Source organism: Halyomorpha halys, unplaced genomic scaffold (assembly GCF_000696795.3).
Source record: "Halyomorpha halys isolate HHAL.00 unplaced genomic scaffold, Hhal_1.1 Scaffold223.1, whole genome shotgun sequence".
NCBI lineage: Eukaryota > Metazoa > Arthropoda > Insecta > Hemiptera > Pentatomidae > Halyomorpha > Halyomorpha halys.
The window spans coordinates 931,936-952,317 of record NW_027115445.1 but is presented as its reverse complement, the minus strand read 5'-3'; the positions used below and the strand labels follow the sequence as shown (position 1 = coordinate 952,317).

The 20,382-nt window shown below is 29.8% G+C and overlaps 1 protein-coding gene and 1 long non-coding RNA gene across 6 annotated transcripts in view; both read right to left on the bottom strand.

Moving 5' to 3' along the window:
* Positions 1 to 20,382, bottom strand: part of LOC106679834 (adenylyl cyclase 78C) — a 305,518-nt gene that overhangs the window by 179,594 nt on the left and 105,542 nt on the right. The window lies entirely within an intron of this gene.
* On the bottom strand, positions 12,337 to 13,703 carry LOC136797036 (uncharacterized). The gene is made up of 2 exons (XR_010844842.1): positions 13,152 to 13,703; positions 12,337 to 12,582 (listed from the first exon to the last, which is right to left on the bottom strand). It is a non-coding gene; the product is annotated as an uncharacterized lncRNA (long non-coding RNA).

Here is a 20,382-nt window from a genome sequence, read left to right as displayed (position 1 = left end):
TATCATGTCATTATGTCACCTACAGCAAATTTACTTGTTGTATATATGTGTTTACAGTTGTAAATGACAATAAATAAATTATTTTAAAAAAAAGTTTTTTTTGTGGTTGATTAATTTACTAGATCTATTGGTAAGCGATTGAGCAGATATGGTACGATATAGTCTAATGTACGTTTACCAAATTTATTGTTTTATGGTGATTCGATAAATTTAATTTTGTTTCTAATATTTTTTAGATATATTATTTCTTTTCGAAATAATTTGTTAGTTCATACATATATAGATATACATTTATTTTAATTTGAATGATATGTGTTATTTGGAATTCACAATGAATAGTACAGTTTTTTTCTCACAAAGGAAGTCAATATACTTTCATAGACAATTCCATTGAATAACAACAACGGAATTGATTAAAATCTTGACACGACACGCCTATCAAGAATAACAAAAAACATAAAAAGAAGCATAAAATAAAAGGTTATGAGGTATATTCTAATAACCTTGATATATCATCAAACTGAATCGCTGCTTTTTCATTCGCCTAGTAACTTATTTTTTTTTAAGAGACTGTTTTAGCTCTGTAATAATCGAAGGTTTTTTTTTTGTTTTGTTTTTTATATTGGATGTTTTATTGGTAGGTAATTTATGATATATAAGTTCCTCTACATTTTAAATCTTAGCTTTCTTCTGCTTTTATATTTCCTAATCAGAGGGTAAAGGTCGATAGAAATATTGACTGTTTTTCTATATTTTCCTGGATGTTGGATAATAATTCATATATTTTTTGACGATCTTAAGGTCAGTCTATAATAAAATACTTGCATTGACGCGACGTTTCCAGATATGTTCGTTCTCATAGTTCTGCCATACGGTAAATAAAAACATTTTTTTTTTAATAAAGAATCTTCTTAAGTAATTATTAAATATTAAAATGCACAGAATACAAATTAAGATTAATATATAGAAACAATAAAACTCTTTTATGACGGATATTTTTTACATAATTAATAATGGTAATAAAGAATTACCTCAAACAAGGTTTGTAATAATCGAAATAGGTGTGCAGGTTTTTTTTTTTTTTTTTTTTTTTTTTTTTTCAGGCCTTAAATGTTTTCTATTTTCTAGCTTTATTTCTGTTTTACATTTTATGTATTTATTAGAGTAAATTAAAATTTTGTATATCTGATTTTTGTTAATATTCCGGTTCTTACATTTTCTATGGTCATGATTTCCCATTTTTCTAGCTGGTAGTCAGTCTGCTTATTTTTATTTTACATGTTTATTAGTGTTTATTACATGTTTATTAAATTAAAATTTTGAATGTCTGGTTTTTTGTTAATATTCCGGTTCTTACATATTTCTATGGTTATGATTTCCGTATTTTCTAGCTGGTAGTCAGTCTGTTCTTTTTCTGTTTTACATTTTATATATTTAATTGCGTTGTAATTAATAAATTAAAATTTTGTAGATCTGATTTTTTGTTAATATTCCGATTCTTACATATTTCTATGATCATGATTTCCCTTCCATTTTATATATTGTATTTACTAGCTGACCCGGCAATGGTTCGCTATCGCAATATTTGAGGATGTATATATATATTATATGAACACTATTAATAGTTTGATATAAAAAATAGTGTTTAGTTAAATTTAAACATTTAAAAATACTTTATTATATGGTTTGGGAACGTAAATTGAAACAATACATGCTATAAGGCAAACAGAAATATTTAATGAAAAATATACTTTTTTTTTTATTGAAAATATAGGGATTTAATAATTTTTAACCTATCTTGACTTTGTTTACCCCGAGCCTTACGCTTAATTTTGTTCATCACTTTTGTCTACTGGAGAATCCGGGGATTTCATCATCATCAAACCTTCTCATGGTGAAATGGAACATTTTGCAAAAAAAACGCACGTAGATTGGTCCAGTAATTCAAAAGTTTATGGTAAATAAAGATTCAACCATTCTCTATTATAAAAACAGACTAGATGATTCGACAATGCTTCGCTATTGCTATATTTAAGGATATATTTAGATTTAATAAACACGATTGATAGTTTGTTATATTATTGTAAAGTTTATTGTTATGATTTAGTAATAAAAATAATTTTTCACAAACAACCCTCACTGTGCATCAATATTAGTACTATATTCATAAAATTCAGATCGACTAACCATTTTTATAACCAACTGAGTTTTTTAAAGCTAGCTTAATAGAATCGGTAATACTTAATTCTTGTTCTTCGGAAAGAGACAGTATGCAAATCGGTCCAGTAATTCAAAAGTTTATTGTGAACAAAGATTAGACCATTCCTTTATGAATGTATGGTGTGATAAGACGGTAACTATGGCAACCTATTTGATAACAACTAATTTCGCTATATCATCGTTAATACTGGTCCGATTTAGAAATCTTTTCTTATTATTTAATACAATTTTATTACCTATGGTATTTTCATGTATATGTTACCTAGTTTTTAAATAAAAACCCTCCTTGTGCCTCAACATTTTCAAAATATTGAAAAAATTGTGGTAGATTGTACTGTGAAAGTGTGGCAAAAGATTTTTAGGAGAGAATCAAAGTTGATATTCGTTTTCAGCATTTTGAGAAACCCTTAAACATACTACATGAAATAGGAATAGTTTTTAAATAAAAATCTTCCCTCTGCATCAAAATATTGAAAAAATAGAGACCGACTGTACTGTGAAAGTGTGGTTAAAGGTTTTTAGGAGGGAATCAAAGTTGATATTAAATTTCAGCACCTTGATAAACCCTTAAATACGAATTTTGGTAAAAATCGGAAAATAAAATTTTTTAGTCCAAAATTTTCGCACTACATATCCCATCCGCCTTAGAGTTCTTTTTAAAAATCTAAAAAACGGAAATAACTAATCGGCTCAACTAATCTACACCAAACTAGGTAGTGGTTTAGAGCTTTATAATTACACCAAACTAGGCAGTGGTTTAGAGCTTTATAATTACACCAAACTAGGCAGTGGTCTAGAGCTTTATAATCTACACCAAACTAGGCAGTGGTCTAGAGCTTTATAATCTACACCAAAGGGCACAGACCGTGTCTAATTAAACAAATAAGAACCGGAGATATAAAATAAAGCGTGTAAATTTCTCATCCCTAATTGAAACCCATATTTGCCCTTATAATAAAATATACGCAGGCATCGGATAAAGTGGAGAGGAGTTATGAACGATTATATGAAAAATAGTCGCCGGAGGAAAAAAAAATGCTTCGAATAAATCGAGGTGAAATATTTCTGATTTAGACATTAGGGATTTAATTATTTTCACCCAATCTTGACCTACTTTACCACGAGTCTTACGCTTAATTTTCATAACTTTTTTCTAAAGGAGGGAGAATCCGGAGATTTATTATTATATCGGAAAGTTTAAATCCCATGGTGAAAAGGAACATTTTGAAAAAAACAGCACGTAAATCGGTCCAGTAATTCAAGAGTTTATTGTGGACAAAGATTCCACTATTCCTTCTACTGGTTTCCAGAGCTGAAACTGTGTTCTCTGACGTCTCTTTGTTATTCTCTTTCTTATCCTTTCTTGAACTTTTCATGTACACCGTCTTATCCTCATCCACCTTAAGTCCCAATTCATATGCTGCTTCTTCGAATTCCTGGAATGTTCCTATTTCCTATTACATAGTAAAATTTAATCAGGGAGAGTAGTTGTTGAATTAATTGAATACTATTTCTTTTTGGTTATTCTCAGTTACTAATTAGTCTTCTGTTATATTTATGATTTTTTTAAAAATTTAAAGTATTAATTCCTAAAATCATTGAAAGAGTCACTATTTAATAAACGAGAATAAAATCAGAATTGCATTACAACGATATGTGACGACTCAGATGAGATTACAGGAACTCATAGTTCCTTTAATTAAAAATTGAGTAGTAAGAATAACCAGATGTACAAGAGAGTATGCCTAAAATAAAAATAAAAAATGGGGCAGAATATGTTAGTGACAGATCTACTAGATAGATACTCTAAACGTTCTACGAAATATAATTGGAACGTGTAATATTTTTATGATCCATAACATAAATATCACTAATGCAGTTGGGTTTCTTAACGAAATTCTAAATATAAAATGCAAATACCCAGGCCTTTTGAATTGTACACAAAAGGCAGGCATAAAATGACAGGATGCTACATTTAGCCCCCAATTCAAATTGGACAAACCCCCTCTTGAATCATCATTTTCTTCCGTCCCGTTAGTCATTCAGAATTTATTTGAATAAAAAGGATCCAGCTTATTTAAATGAATAGTTGACGTTTCAAATCAGCTGACTACAAAAAAAAGATTTTACCTGTGATATATTTTGGGATCTTTGAAACACTCCTAAAAGAAGTACTAAATTCTAAAGCTTTAACCACATCTTTCACTTGATTTCACGAAACTTATCTACATGAAAGTAATTAAGCCTAGAAGACATGAGGAGTGGAGCTATGACACTCCACTAAACCATCAACCCATTACACTTGCGATTTAAACTTGATCGACTGTTGTAGCCATAGAAACTTATAACCAGAACTTTAAAAAATAATACACAATTAATATATAATACTTTTTTTGAATGAAAAAATTACTAGCTCTCTAACATAGCTCAGATTTACTCACCATTGGTAAGGTAAAATTAATTGTATAAATAAGTAATGAAAAGAATACCATATAAAATTAAGTAACAGCTAAATCAATTGGGGTAACTATAAAAAACTAAGAACCAGAAGTTAATAAAATAAATACACATTTAATACTTCATAACATCAGGAAGTAAATTTGTAGTAGGAGCAGTAAATTATACTTTCTATGAGACGGGATATCGCGTTTATATTATCTTAATTCTTATTTGTAAAAAAAATAAAAAAATAATATTAATTAGTTCAACTGAAGACAATTATTTAAGTTACGATTAAAAATTATTAGTAATTAATAATAATAATTAAACAGGCCTACAGCTGACCAACATATTCTGATCAAAGTGGGAAGGTCGAGTTTTTATTCCGTAGGACCACCGTGTAATAAAAGTACACCCTCAGGTCGGAACCGAACCGGCCCTGTGGCAGCTATGAGGTTACTAAAGTGAAGCCACAAATCCCGCAGAGCTACAACGGTCTCTACGTTATATACACTTTTACTTTTAATCAAAATCACATTTACCCTTCGTCGTAAACCCATGACCTCTTGCCCCACAGTATCCTTTAATAATACCCCACTTATTCCTGTCGAACAGATCCGTTACTTAGTACTACATTTGGATAAACGACTGACATGGAATCCTCATAGAAGACTGAAGAGACACGTCAATTCCGACTATTACAACATTTACTAGACAAACGGTCTAAACTGCCAATCTAGTGAAAAAGACTGATCTATATGCCTATTATAAGGTCTATCTGAACATACGGAGTTGAGCTTTGGGACTCCACTAAACCATCAAATTCCTCCCGAATCCAATCCTTACAGTTCAAAATCCTTCGTAAGATCCTCAATGGTTCTTACTTTGTCACGAATCAAGTCATCCATCAGGACCTTAATGTCTCATATGTTGCCGATTAGGCCAGAACCAGATACCAATCCATCCATGATAAACTTCCCAACCACCTAAATCAACTTGTTTCTAGCCTAGCTTCTCTTTCATAATCTAATAACCCTCCTAGGCGTCAAAAAAGAAGATGGCCTCGAGATCTTCTTCTCTAGAAACGTTATTGGAGTTCTATCAATGGATAGATTCTTCACATGTTTGCATCATGTCAATATATCACCTACAGTAAATTTAATTGTTGTATATATTTTTAGACAATTGTAAATAACAATAAATAAATTATAAAAAAAAAATTTAATCAAACTCCGGTATATTTGATTTTTTTTTTCTTTTTCCTCTCTACCTCTATTTTTATTTGTTATCCTCGCTTTATAACTAATGAACAAAAAAATATACATACAATAAAAAAAAAAATCAAACCTCTAGATTACTTATTACTTTGAACTATACACTTCATTTTATTGAGATTCAAATGTGGAGACTTTAAAAAATAAATTATTTAAGTAAATATACGACATTTCCAAATATTACCTATCTATGAAATATATATATGCTAATCAATAAAATTAAAAAAAATATCTAAGTAAAACATAATGGTATCTTAACTAAAGAGTAATTTAAGTTAAAATTATGAAAGAGTAAAGCGATGAAAGAATATAAGTTAAATATAGAGTCTTTATTATACCAATAAAGTATGAACTCTAGTGAAGTCAACAATTTAATTATCTAGAAATTATTACATCTAATAATACCTATGGCTAATAAAAGCTAGATTCGACGGGGACTTGTCGCCACGTGGTGTCTTGTCGCTAGCTTCATAAGCAAATTTAATTTCTTAGTTTATCACAAAAGAATTTCCATCATAAAACTAGTTATGCCAACATAAAATATACTATTTCTGACTGAAGTGGGTAAACAGCTTTATTGTTTTTATAATATCTATTTAACAGTTATTATCTAAAAACAGAAATAGTGTACATCGATAATACAGTAGTCCTCCAGTAATATCCTACTTATCCATTTTGAACAGAAGCGTCTATCGTAAAATCCTCCTACGGGATCCAAACGACTCTTTCTAAATACTTCATTTTTATGTAAATGCATTATATTATCCGAAGCAGCGATAAGCATATAAGTTTTAAGGAGTTTAAAATAAAAAGCTAAATGTCTTTTGGGCAGATCGTCAGAGTTGATGACTGTAGATAATTATTGAGTCGATGAGTTTCTAATTTTAAACCATGTTTATAATTTCAATACTTTTTAAATGTTAGTATTTTATTTTAATGCAAATGCTATTAACTTCCAACTAATTATAAGAGTCCCATTTCCAATTATCAGGCCACTATAAAAGTTCAACTTTAGTGCTTCACTAAACCATCCAATTCCTACCGTACACAATTCTTACAATCTAAAAATGCAAATGAAGTCACGAATTAAATCACCTATAATGACGTTAACCTCAAGACGCTGACCTATTCTTCAAATATCAATTTCAAATTCATAAGTTTCTAAACTTTAGATTCGATTCACGAGATTCTAGTCGGTTTCTGAAACGAAAATTTATTATCCCAGACCTTCTTAACTAGGTATATTGTTGCAGTTCCACAAATAGATGGTTTCTTTACAAGTTACTGTCATGTTTTCCTAATATATTTACTAATTGCAGAGTCTTAAATACTTTATATGGTATAGGAATTAACACAGGGCAATTATTACTTACTTCTTTTTCAAGGAAACGAAACTATAATAGAATGATAGGAAAGATAGTGGATTATTATTAAAATATGTAATTCTGCTTCATGTTATATACTTATGTCATTTCTAATATCATTCACGTAACTTGTTTTTCTTTTTAATCTAAACTGTATAAATACAAATACAATTCTAATAGTTTATTTTTGAACTACAGAAAATTGTTTATATAACTGTTTTAACAGAGTTCAATTATAGTAACTAAATAAAAACAATACGATTTGGGATCGATAAGCCATTGAAAATATCTCTATTTGGTATTGACACATAATCATGCCAGTATTGTGTATTTGGATAGTATGGATAATAATATGAAATGTAAATACAAGGGCTTTCCCAGCGAGTGGCAGACGGTGGGGGGTAGCTGCTGCCCCCCTACAAGTAAAAATCATATATTAATTTAATAAAATTAATTTTTTTATTATTTGTAGCAATTATTTGTAATAACTAATAAACCACTGTTATAATTATATATAATTTTGGTATCATTCACTTTTTCTGTGCTGAAATTTCGTAACTTGAACCCTATAGTTTGACGTACTCAGGCCCTAGTGTATATAAATAAAGACACTATTTCATTTTAATTCAGTTCCTGTTTTTAAAAAAAAACATTAATTTTTCATTCGGAGCTCTACATATTAAAAACTAACATACACACTAGAAAATCTAAAAGAATATTATTTAAAGGAGAGTAAATTTTCTGAAATATGAGCTATAATAGAGCTATTTAGGTCCAAGAGTTTTCGAGATATAGCCTTTTAAAAAGCAACATTTCATAAAAATGTTCTGAAATATCAGTAGTTAGTGAATCAATTTTGAGAAATCTATATCTCAATAACCATTCGACGTACAGATGTCTATTAGCACTCAAATTAAAGCTAGTCTAATGGGCTATAAGGTAGTTTATGACGTTTATTTTCGTTGAAATAGTAGTTTTTATGATATTTGACAAAATAAACTCACAAAATGTTAATTTCTAGTTGTTCGTATAAAATGTTGGATTTTTGAAAAAATATATCTCTAGGTCCATTAGACGCACATATGTCTGCCAACACTCAAAATAAATGGAATTTAACATACTATAAAGTATTTTATAACACTTATCTTTGCAGGGGTAGTAGTTTTTATGATATTCACAGATGAACATAAATTTGGCAAATGCAAATTTGTCTGAACACCTATAAATCAATTTATTTTAGCAAATTTCATGAAAACTACTACTCCTACGAAAATAAACGTCACTTTATATCTCATTAAACTATCTTTAATTTGAGTGCTATTAGACATCTGTACGTCAAATGGTTTTTGAGATTTTTCAAAATTAATTCACTAACTACTGATCTTTCAGTACATCCCATACAACATTTTTATGAAATGTTGCTTTTAAAAAAGCTATATCTCAAGAACTATCTAACGTAAATAGCTCTATTAGGGCTCATATTTTAACAACTCATCAATTTTGACTCGTAATTATACATAGTTTTCATTAAAGTAATCAAAAATTGGGGTGATAACTGCCTTTTTTCTCCTCTTGGGCTCTTGTACTATTACATGTTTACGTTTTAGGGTTTTATTTTACCCCATCTTCCGAATTATGCAATGTTGTTGCATATTTCCTTTGAATATTATCATTATAATATTTTTTATTATTATTATTTTTTTTATTCTTTATGATTATCTTAATAGGCTATTGAAATTTTAAAAAAATGAAATTTAATATTTATAATCATATTCAATTGCTTTGTAAACGTCTTTTATTTATTTTTTGTATATGTCTACTGACTTACTTTTTTTTTTTAATTTCAAAGACAATTGTTTCATTGGATACTGGTTTAAAATTCCGAATATTTATGGACTCTTATCTTAGATCTTAAGTTCTTGCAGTAATAATGTCAGCAAAACCATTTTCCTATAGGCCTATAATATAATTTGACAGTTATTTGACGAAAATATCCGAAGAATTTCTGAATTTCCGTGACCCGAGCCATTCCAGGTTGATAACTCTTCCCAGAGGGCCACTTTGACAGGAGAGAAGCAGCAATAATCGATAGTCCTCCAAGTTGAGATGGCCTAGCCTGGTGACTAGACATATTATCAACAGCACAGGCCACGGTCAAAACATATGAACCTTACAGACCTGAACCCTATCTAACAGTGTTACATAATCAAAGTCGGGTACCACCACCTTTATTTTTTTATTTTTTTTTATTTTATTTAATGTAATTTAGAATTGTACAAAATAATACAATAAGTAAATATGTTGTATGTTTCATATACACTTGAAAATTTTGGGAAGGAACCACCCCATTGGTGGTACTTCAAATATTAATTTAAATTAGAAGGTCCCGTGGCCATCTTCTTTTCAGACGCCCCGGAGGATTATCAGGGATTGTTAAGAATGAAATATTAGCAATTAATGGGTTAGGATGGTTAAGGAGTTTGGAATGAAAAGACGCACATCTGTTTTGGGCCAAATCTGGAACGAATGGGATGTTAAGGTCTTTGTGAATGAGTTTATTTGTAACGTAATAAGGAGGATCAATGATTTTATTATTATTGTTTTTTGTTTTTTTTAAATATCTTTTTTACATTATATAATCTTTTTTACATACTAAATAAAACCGCATATATACAGAATTATAACACCTCAAAGCAGAATATTCTATAAAATTATAGAATTCTTAGGAGGCTTAGTAAATGTTTAAATATCATTGGCACCGTCCTTACAATTATTTAAAAGGTGTTTCTAAAAGTATAAATATGATTCATACCATTTTTAAAATTCGTCATAAATTCACTTATTCCAAAATCCACCGTATCATGCTGTTTTTATTTAATTTATTATTTTAAACTCCAAACCACACTTATTTTTTATTTATTTTATTTTTCATCCCACATCCGAATATCAAGCAAGTAGTTCTGAGTTTTAGGAAATCCAACAGTTTTCAAAAACAAAATTAAAGCAAGTTGTTGACCATAGATTGATGTGAGGAGAAGATTTACTAAGATTTAAATTATAAAACCAATTTATTTGTGCCCATGTTTCGACCTTAATTTAATGCTTTCATCGGGACTGACAAAAACAAAAAAAAGAGATAACAACCATAACTCATAGAAACATAAAAATGATAAACTTGGAAATATACATAACAATAAAATAAGTAGATAGTTATTGATTGATAATAATAGAAGATAAATTTATTGTAAATTAATTTATTGTTATGTATAATATTTCCAAGTTTGTTTATTATTATTTTATTTTTATGTTTTCTGAGTTATGGTTGCTATCTCGTTTTTGTTTTTGTTTTTCAGCCCTACTTAAGGGCTAAAATTTATGTCGAAACATCGGCACAAATAAATTACTTTTATTTATTTGTGTATCTTTCATGAACGTACATCAATCATCTTCTCACAAAATTAATGTGAATCAAACCCAAACTTAATCTAATATAGTTTTGTTTACAAGAAGTAAAATTTTAAATTCCAAGTTGACAACTGTGGTATATCGAACCAAATTATAACGTGTGCATGGCCTCTCCAACCACTTTCTATCTAATGGGCGGACTTCATTGCCTTTTTACTAACTTATTTCGAGTACAGCACGATATCCAGCGATCAATAATCTTTTGTAGATTTCTTATGATATGACCTATTTTCTAAAACTCTGGACTGTAATAATTTCATAGGGACATATTCGACTATAAAAAACTATCTTCTAAATTGTCTAAGTAAAAAATTTCTACTGGTATTTTATGTTTTAAATGTCAAGAAACAAATTTTATTTTATGTTCAATTGTAGTAAAATTCATGAATAGAGCGAACCCATAAGTTGATGTAATTTTAAAGAATTATAGGCATTGGTATCTAGATGGCCCTATATATAAAGTTAATATATATTAAAAACTTCATATTATAACTTAGTATTACAAATTCCATCTCTTAATTTAGTACGAACATGTGAAAACTTAACTTTATATTTTATTCTCAAACGATAAATCATGAATTTGAAATATATTTAATTAAGTAGAAATGGCTAGAAAGCTAAACAGAAATTGTACTTGTCAATTGTAACTGTTGGGGATCAAAAATTAAACTTAAAAGTTTCTAAAAAAAAAGACATCCTGAAATTTTACTTATTGGTCTATTTTAACAGAATTCTTTTGTGTTGGTAAGTAGGTTCATCGTAAGTGAAGATGGGCCCATTACGATAATTAATAATCATATTATATTACGGTTTGATCTGACAAGTACTTCTGTTTGGTAAGACCATAAATAGCTGAAATAGATCCATTGGGAAGTTTATTTCTCGAACGAATTTTTAGAGCGGGAGTTACAATTTTTGATCTAATGAAATCAGTAATAATTGTAATAAGCGCTAGTAATCACATGCTGTGCAAAAAAAAATATTAATGAATACTGAACCTATTAATAAACAAATTATATAAGTAAAACAATAGAGCTGTTCCAAAACGTTACAGTGTAAACTACAACTAAAAGCAATTGTACGAATGCAACAGTAAAATATTTTAATAGAATGACAGCATAATACTAAATCGAACTTTGAAGACAGTTTACAAAAAATGCAACTATGGTTTACAACATACCTATTTATATAGGTTTTGGAAAGATATGCCCAACAGGAGGCATGCGTCCCACAATGTGGTGCTTAATGATTTCGGAATGGATACTCGGCCGACCAGTAGGTTTTATTTATTTCTCTAGGTCTTATTCATTTATTTCTTCTTAGACTTCTTAGATCCCTTTCTGAGAAGAAAGGGTAATTTAATCTGACATGTTTTGTATAGGTAACAAAGTTACCCTCTCAATTTTAAATCAAGTGAAGAGAACCCGATTGGCGGAAAGGTAAATCGCAAGATGGAAGTCCTAGTAATCGGGACATGTTCCTCAACTTAGATATTTTGAACAAGGGTATTCTTGTAGGCTTAGTTCAAAAACACGTAAGAGTATTCTTATTCTAAAATGAAACTTTTGAACGGATTCTCAGTTGAAGAATTTATTCATCCAAAGTTGAACATGGATAATCTGGCCGTAAAAAAATATATTCGGTAGCCTCATTAAGAATTATAAATAATTTTTTATTCTTGTTATCCGTTCATCGTTTTTATCTATTTAATGTTATGTTTCAACCCAATATATTAAAGAATATAAGTATTTTTACTACATTGATTTTCTTGATTGAAAGAAGAGAATAAAATTTTCGAATAGTATTAATTTTCTTGAAGGCTGAAAAATAACTTGGAATTAGTAAAAATTAATGATTTGCAAGAAAGTACATTATTACGTCTAAAATGTATGTTAGACTCATTTTTATTGTGTAGTTAAATAATAGTTATTATTTTGATTATGTAAGAATCTTTTCTCAACTTACAAAAATAGAAAGGATATTAAAAAAAGATTGGAACGGTGTATCATATATTCTTCATCTACCACTATGGAAGCAAACATTGTAAATAATTAAACTAGTTTATTTAGGCTCAGGGAATCTAAAAACGTGTCTTTCTGTCAAAAACTCCAATTCGAAAATTTTGTTACAGTTACACGATGGTAGACCTTCCTCTTAATAATTTTTTTCTAAAAAGTTAATCGAAGGTAAAAAAGCGTCTATATAGAAATAATGATTGGGAAAGAGAAAGGATAAAGCGGAAATAGGATATTTGTGGCATGCCCCAATATGGGATACCCTCGGTTGAAGGACGCGTAATGAAAAGGTTCGGCACCCCTGGTTTAGGCCGTCGACATACCGATCCCCAAGACCGAAACTTGACCGGCTAGAACTAAGTTTATAAACTCACTATTGACTGGTGACCTGGATACGCACTCCAAGTTCCTCAAGGATGATGTATTCCTTAGGAGGTTTGGTATGAGTGGATTATGAATCGTTGTACACACAACATAAATACATAAATGTTGAGTACTTTAATTAATGAGTGTTGCGGCCAACATATGATCCAATAATCGATTATGTGAACATGTGGTTTTTATTATGTTAAAAAACAAAATAACTACTTTCGGTTATTAACATTTATATGAATAATGAAAATATGACATCTTCGTGTCTTATTGTGTACACATATATCGTCTCAAGTGTCTCCTCACTACGCACTCGTAGTTGCCAGCATTTTTGCCGTCTCCGTCGTCCTAAGCATTTTCGCCACGGCAGGCGGACTACGCCGGCTTATCCTCAAAGATAGTACAAGAGCCGGGAAGAAAAAAAGGCAGTTATCTCACCCCAATTATGTATAATTACTAGTGAAAACTGATGAGTCTCCCAAGTATAGATAGGGGGGAATACAAAATGGCGGCTGTTTCAAAACCTTAAAAATACATTAATTTTTCATTTGGAGCTATATCTTAAAAACTACCAACAACACTAGAAAATCTAAAAGAACATTATTTAAAGAAGAGTAAATTTGCTAATATAATAGAGCAATTTACCTCAAATAATTCTAGATATATATGATGAGTCAAAGAAAATTTGTCCAAACAACTATAAATAAATTTATTTTAGCAAATATCATGAAAATAACTATTAATTAGTAAAGGTCATAAACCTCTTTATTGCTCATTAAACTAGCTTTAATTTAAGTGTTAATCGACATCTGTACGTCATATAGTTCCTGAGATATAGATTTCTGAAAACAAATTAACTAACTCCTGATATTTCAGTACGTTTCATACAACATTTTTATGAAATGTTGCTTTTTAAAAAGCTATTTCTTGGCTGTTTGTTGTTTTCACGGCACCTGTGGTCGCCATCAAACATCGAAACGCAATGATAGCAGCCTATGCCGACGACATTGGAGTCTACACCTTCAGCATGAGGGCTGAACTGGCACTCCACCATGCACAAGCCGCTTCGGCCACCATTGTAGCTGCTCTCAAGAAGGATGGCATCAGAGTTAACCCAGCTAAGACGGATGCCATCATAATGTCTTTCCAGAAGGGCAAGAAGAGCAGGCTACCCCAGCGGTTCGTCGTGGATGGCGAGGGTTGGAACATCTCCAACAACATCCTCTACCTGGGCGTGACTATCGACAGGCACCTCACCTTCTCCAGCCAGGCCAGGGAGAGACTAAAGCTGGCACGGCAGAAGTCGCATAGGCTCTACCACTTGCTTACTACACGACAAATCGCGCTACGCCTGAAACTCAAGATATACAAGGCCATCACACGTCCAACGCTGCTCCATGGTGCACCACTCATGCGACACCTCTCCAAGACTACACTCTCCAAACTTCTGAGTTTCCAGAACTCCCTCCTGAGGCGAATAGTCAGAGGAACTTCACTCCAGCGGGCCAGAGTAATATGTGAGGAGCTCATACTCCCTCCTGTCTGTGCCGGAATTCATAGGCCGTAGGCACATCAAATTCTTTGATATTAGTAAAGGTCATAAACCTCTTTATTGCTCATTAAACTAGCTTTAATTTAAGTGTTAATCGACATCTGTACGTCATATAGTTCCTGAGATATAGATTTCTGAAAACAAATTAACTAACTCCTGATATTTCAGTACGTTTCATACAACATTTTTATGAAATGTTGCTTTTTAAAAAGCTATATCTCGAGAACTATTGGATGTAAATAGCTCTATTAGGGCTTATATTTTAGCAAATTTACTCTACTTTAAATATTACTCTCTTAGATTTTCTATTAGATGTTGTTGGTATTTGTATGGATATAGAGTTCCAAGTAGTAAATTATTTATTTTTAAGGTTTCGAAACAGCCGCCATTTTTTATTCCCCCTACCTATACTTGACAGACTCATAAATTTTGACTATTAATTATACATAGTTTTCATTAAAGTAATCAAAAATTGGGGTGAAATAAATGCATTTTTTCTCCTCTTGGGCTCTTATACTAAGAGGACAAGGTGGGCAGACGTACCCCTTTTCTGAATCTACCTTCACGAGGACATAACCTTCCCACAGCCGAGGCTCTATCAATCACCCACGGTGACATAAAGACATTTTTTTTTCTCTTTTGTTCAACCTTAATTTAATTTTTGTAATAGTTTTAGTTCATTTGTTTCTTCTAGTTTATATTTTTGTAATACAGTTTTGATGTTCAATTATTTAAAATACAATAATAATAAATTTTGGCAGTTTATTTCTTTTATTTTCAGTACTATTTAAAAGGAACCTTTGATAGTCCAACCATGAGGACTATCAAAGGTTCCTTTTAAACCCATATCCGCCGTAACAATGAGAGATTTTGAACCGTACACGGTAATGGGAGAAACGTCTGTTTCCATGAAGATTGTATAATATTTCAAATAAATAACAAAAGTAAAAATCACTTATGAACCAGAAATTATTTTACAAACTTATTTTATAGACAAGAAAATTAGGAATTAACTTCGTAATAAAAAGATTATACATTCACGACAAAGATCATTCTGGTCTACAACTGAAAAACAAAAACTCTATTTTTACATTTTCAAATATCTACAAATTTGATAAAGGTAGCGAAATCATTTGGACTTTAAACAACTAATTTGCAAAACAACCTCAAGTAGAAACTTTCGCTAATTATATTAATATTTTAATAATATAATAATTAAATATGAAATACATTTAATCACCTACCTTTTACACAATCTTTTCCGTAATGTGAAAATTTGTGATAATTCCAGCAATTATAAATTAATAATTTTTATCTATTATACGTTACTTTTTTATAGTATATACTTCTTATGTAAGTTGCAAATAGAACAAACGCGATTTAATCTAATAATAATAATTTATAGCATTGACACCAAACAAAGTTCAAAAGATCATTGAGATATTAGAGGTAAATACAAATTTTCAATATTTAACTTCTTGTTAAACAATAAGTGAATACTTCTGGCCAATATTAAGTTTAAGAAGGAGTAATAGTTAATTGAATTTTAATAAAGCTTTAATAATAATAAAATAAAACGAAAAAAATTACCCATAAATATTATAATTATTACTATTACAAATTTTTGAAAATATTACTATTCAATGTTTTGACGTTTTCAAATTCCAAGGATTTTTTTTCACAGGTTATAAAACAATAATATCTAACCTAAAGTATAAATTTATTGTAGGAAGATGGTTCAGGAATCGGTTAAGAAAGGTACAAAATAGTAGAAAACCTATTTATTAGTAATCAATGTTTTATCTAACTTCGCTGGGGTTCATCAGGGCAACGGGGAAATAAAACGTTTTTCAACTATTTTTTAAAATTTTATTAACCGGCACTCAGAATATCTCCCTAAAATCATTATATACGGTCAACTAATAGTCTTTCCACATAGATGGGATATAACATTTAAATATATAGAATTTATATTTGGTTGCATGTTACTATTTTTTCAACCCAACGACAAACTACAGATATATGAAGTAGTTAGAAACAATAAGAGGAAATGAAGTAAATCCAATATTTGAACATAATGATAAATGAAATACGGATAAAATGACAAACATTTAAATGGGAAAGATTTAAGAATATTTTAGGTTAAATATAAAATTGAAATATTTTATTGAAAGTTTGAAGTCACTATGATCTATAGAAGTGAGTCATAAAATTTATTTATTTTTTACCCCTCTTCAACAGAGAATCGTTGGTCGTGAGGAGAATCGTGGGGACCGTTTTTTTTTTGTTTTTTTAAAATTAAATCCTATTAAAATGGCCCCAGCCTTATCACCGTCTTCCAGAATGCTTTCTGATCTCTTTTCAATTTCAAGGTCATAAGTAAGACTCGGATTTTAATGCCGTAATATAATATATAATATGCAATATTAACTTGTAAATTATGCAATAAAAAAAAAATACAGCTAAAATCTTCAAAACTACAATAAGGCAGTAAAATATATTTATAGGCATAAAAAAGGTTCTGAATAAAGAAAGAAATAGAAGAGATGAAAATTAAAAAAATTATATAAAACTTCGTTATTTATTTATTTTATATAAATAATTAGAACGGATTATAAATTTAACAGTTAAAACATAATAGGACATGCTTTCTAAACTAAAATATCAAAATAACAAAAACTCACAATTAGCTACGAAAAAAACAAAAACAATAATGATTGGATTATAAAAGTATGACTGATAAAACAATAATTAAATTAAATAACAAATAATTAAAATACATAATAACTAATAAGAAATAAAACATAAGTCAATGAATATGCAAATAGATAGAAAACATTAAGTGAGACAATATTTAAAAATTGAAAGTGATAGGCAATTTGAAATTATTAACATAAATGAAAATGACCACAAAATCACTGAAACACAAATGAATTAGTCAGCGATATATCCCTCATTAAAATTTATTACAAGATGCATTTTTAAATTTGATTTTTGGCAAACGCTAATTTTTTTCATAAAAATATTTTTATAATAAGAGGATGAATTTTGCACATCAACAGGCGTCATAGGAGCATATCTGTATGCAATCAAAATTATAGGAATGTTTCCTTGTTGTTGTTGACACGGATCAATGAATTGCCGGATAATTAAAAATTCCATTCATATTGCTGTAAAGTAAACCTACTGACTGCCCTACAGTTTCATTTAATGATGTTACTCTTACCCCTGTCGAACAGATCCGCTACCTTGGACTACATCTGGACAAGCGATTAACCTGGAATCCTCACACCAGACTGAAAAGACAGGAAACTGCACGTCGATTTCGACTATTACAGCACTTATTAGACAAACGGTCTAAACTTCCAACACATTACAAAAGACTAATCTACATGACTGTAATAAGGCCAATCTGGACATATGGAGTTGAGCTTTGGGGCTCCACTAAACCTTCGAATTCCTCTCGTATTCAATCCTTACAATCCAAAATCCTTCGTAAAATCCTCAATGCTCCTTACTTTGTCACAAATAAAATCATACATAAAGACCTTAATGTTCCCTATGTAATAATAGTATGAACCTTTCATTATAATCTGGAATTTTGTCATTGTTGCCTTTCAAGACCAAGCGAAGATCATAACTTTTTCCTTCTCACTTTCTCTCTTCTTCTCTGCCAATATCTTCTCATCATTTCTGCGCGCCTTTGCTTCTTCTCTTCCGACCACGTAGTACCCTTCCGTTTTTCTTTATTTGCTGCAAGAACATTTATTTATTTCAATTTTTTTCCGTGCTGTTCTCTATCTAGGCAGTTCTTGTCTGTTATTTTTTATTTAACTGAAATTTTCCAAATATGCTTATACATGCAATTATCATCAAACATGAAAAATAAAACTTAGTTCATAGGTACACTGATTCGTAAAGATTTTCGATCAGAGATTTAAAAAAAGTATACAAAACAAAATGCAATTGTATAAAAATCAGGGAATATTTTTAAGAAAGGACACTGGAGTAATAATACTTTACAATTTTATTTAATGCACCTTAAAGTTCTGTATTTTTTATAAATGGGGGCTGTAGATTTTTTAAAAGGTACCTACCGTTGTTTTACAAATGCCAGCATAAAACAATTCTTCTTTTCTAGATTTTAAATGGGTTACAATGGTCGGAAGAAATTATTTACACAAAATTCATCGCCCGACTGTTGAATAATTCATATAAATGAAATAATCATGGATTAACAATAAAAATAAAGTATTCCTTGAAGGCATTATCTGAATGCTTAGTAAAATCATAAGCACCTTTCTTTTCCCACAAAACATTTATTTAATGATTGTTTTCATAGGCGTAAATAACGCCAAGGCAACAGAGACATTGCCTTGAAGCGTTCGACGTCAACGGAGCCTCGCTAGACAACAGTTGAAAAAAAAATTTAAGCTGTAGTAAAATATATAACCTCCATATTATTCTAAATGGGAATAGTTATTGTTGATAACAAACAAAAACGTAGGGACAATAATAAATGGATGTTCTTTTTGCCTGTAATCATAATTCATATCACGTACACCTCTTGTTTCTTCATTTTTTTCTTTCAATCCCCATCCCCTCATTCCTGCAATTATGCATTGTTTATTGAATGATATAAATAAATACTTTTTAAATCCCTGATAAATGGCTAAATCGTACATACAATTTTTACGTAAACAGTCAAGATTTACAACGGAAATAAAATAAGGGTTGAAAATTAACAATCCGGCAAAATTAATTGGCTGAAATCCACCCTGGTAATTTAACAGCTATATCAAACAGCTTAGATTAAAAAAATATATTTATTAATTTTTACAACTGAATTAAAATATATACAATCAGTAAATTTGATGTTAGTTATAATAAATACAATGGAATGGTATGGTCATGAATCTACACGTTAATAGAACTTCAATAACATTTCTAGAGATGTTGAAGCCATCTATAATAAAAATTGTATGCTAAAAAACATTATGTTGTTTGTTTTAAATGAAAATAATAAATAACGAAATGGTAGCCCCCAAAACTGAAAAGGCTTAAATTTTCACTGTGTTCAATATTTTTGACGGCAGAATAAAAATTATTCTAACATATATTAAAACATTTTTAAGGTATTATAAATTCGTTGAAAGTTGTCCTTTCATAGAGCACGTTTAATAGTTCCCAAAATCAATACATTTTTCTAAATAACGAAAAATAAACAATTTCTTCATTTATATTGGGAAAAATGGAAACTTTCGAAACGAAAATAATAATTCATGATACATTTATCCAGCTTCAATTTGAGAGCTGATAGGTATCTATACAACTTATAGTTCTGGAGATCTTTGTCAAAAAAACAATCTGTTTCTTCTAAATAAAAAAAATTAACAATTGGTGAAAAATAACATTTAAACTGTTAATCGAAAAAAAAAATTATAACGAACTACTTTATGCTTCAATTTTAATGCTAATAGTTCCTCAGTTACAGTTTTGTAAATATTTAATTCCTTAGCCCCCTCTTCGAATTTATTCACAATGCAGAAAAGGTGGTACCCCCAACCCAATCTCCAATTATTCCCAATATCACTCCTAGGCCCTCGCGGAGCTTAGAAAAAAAATACAATTTTTTTGCCTAATTGCTAGAAAATCGACATTTTTAAAATTTATTTTAGTAA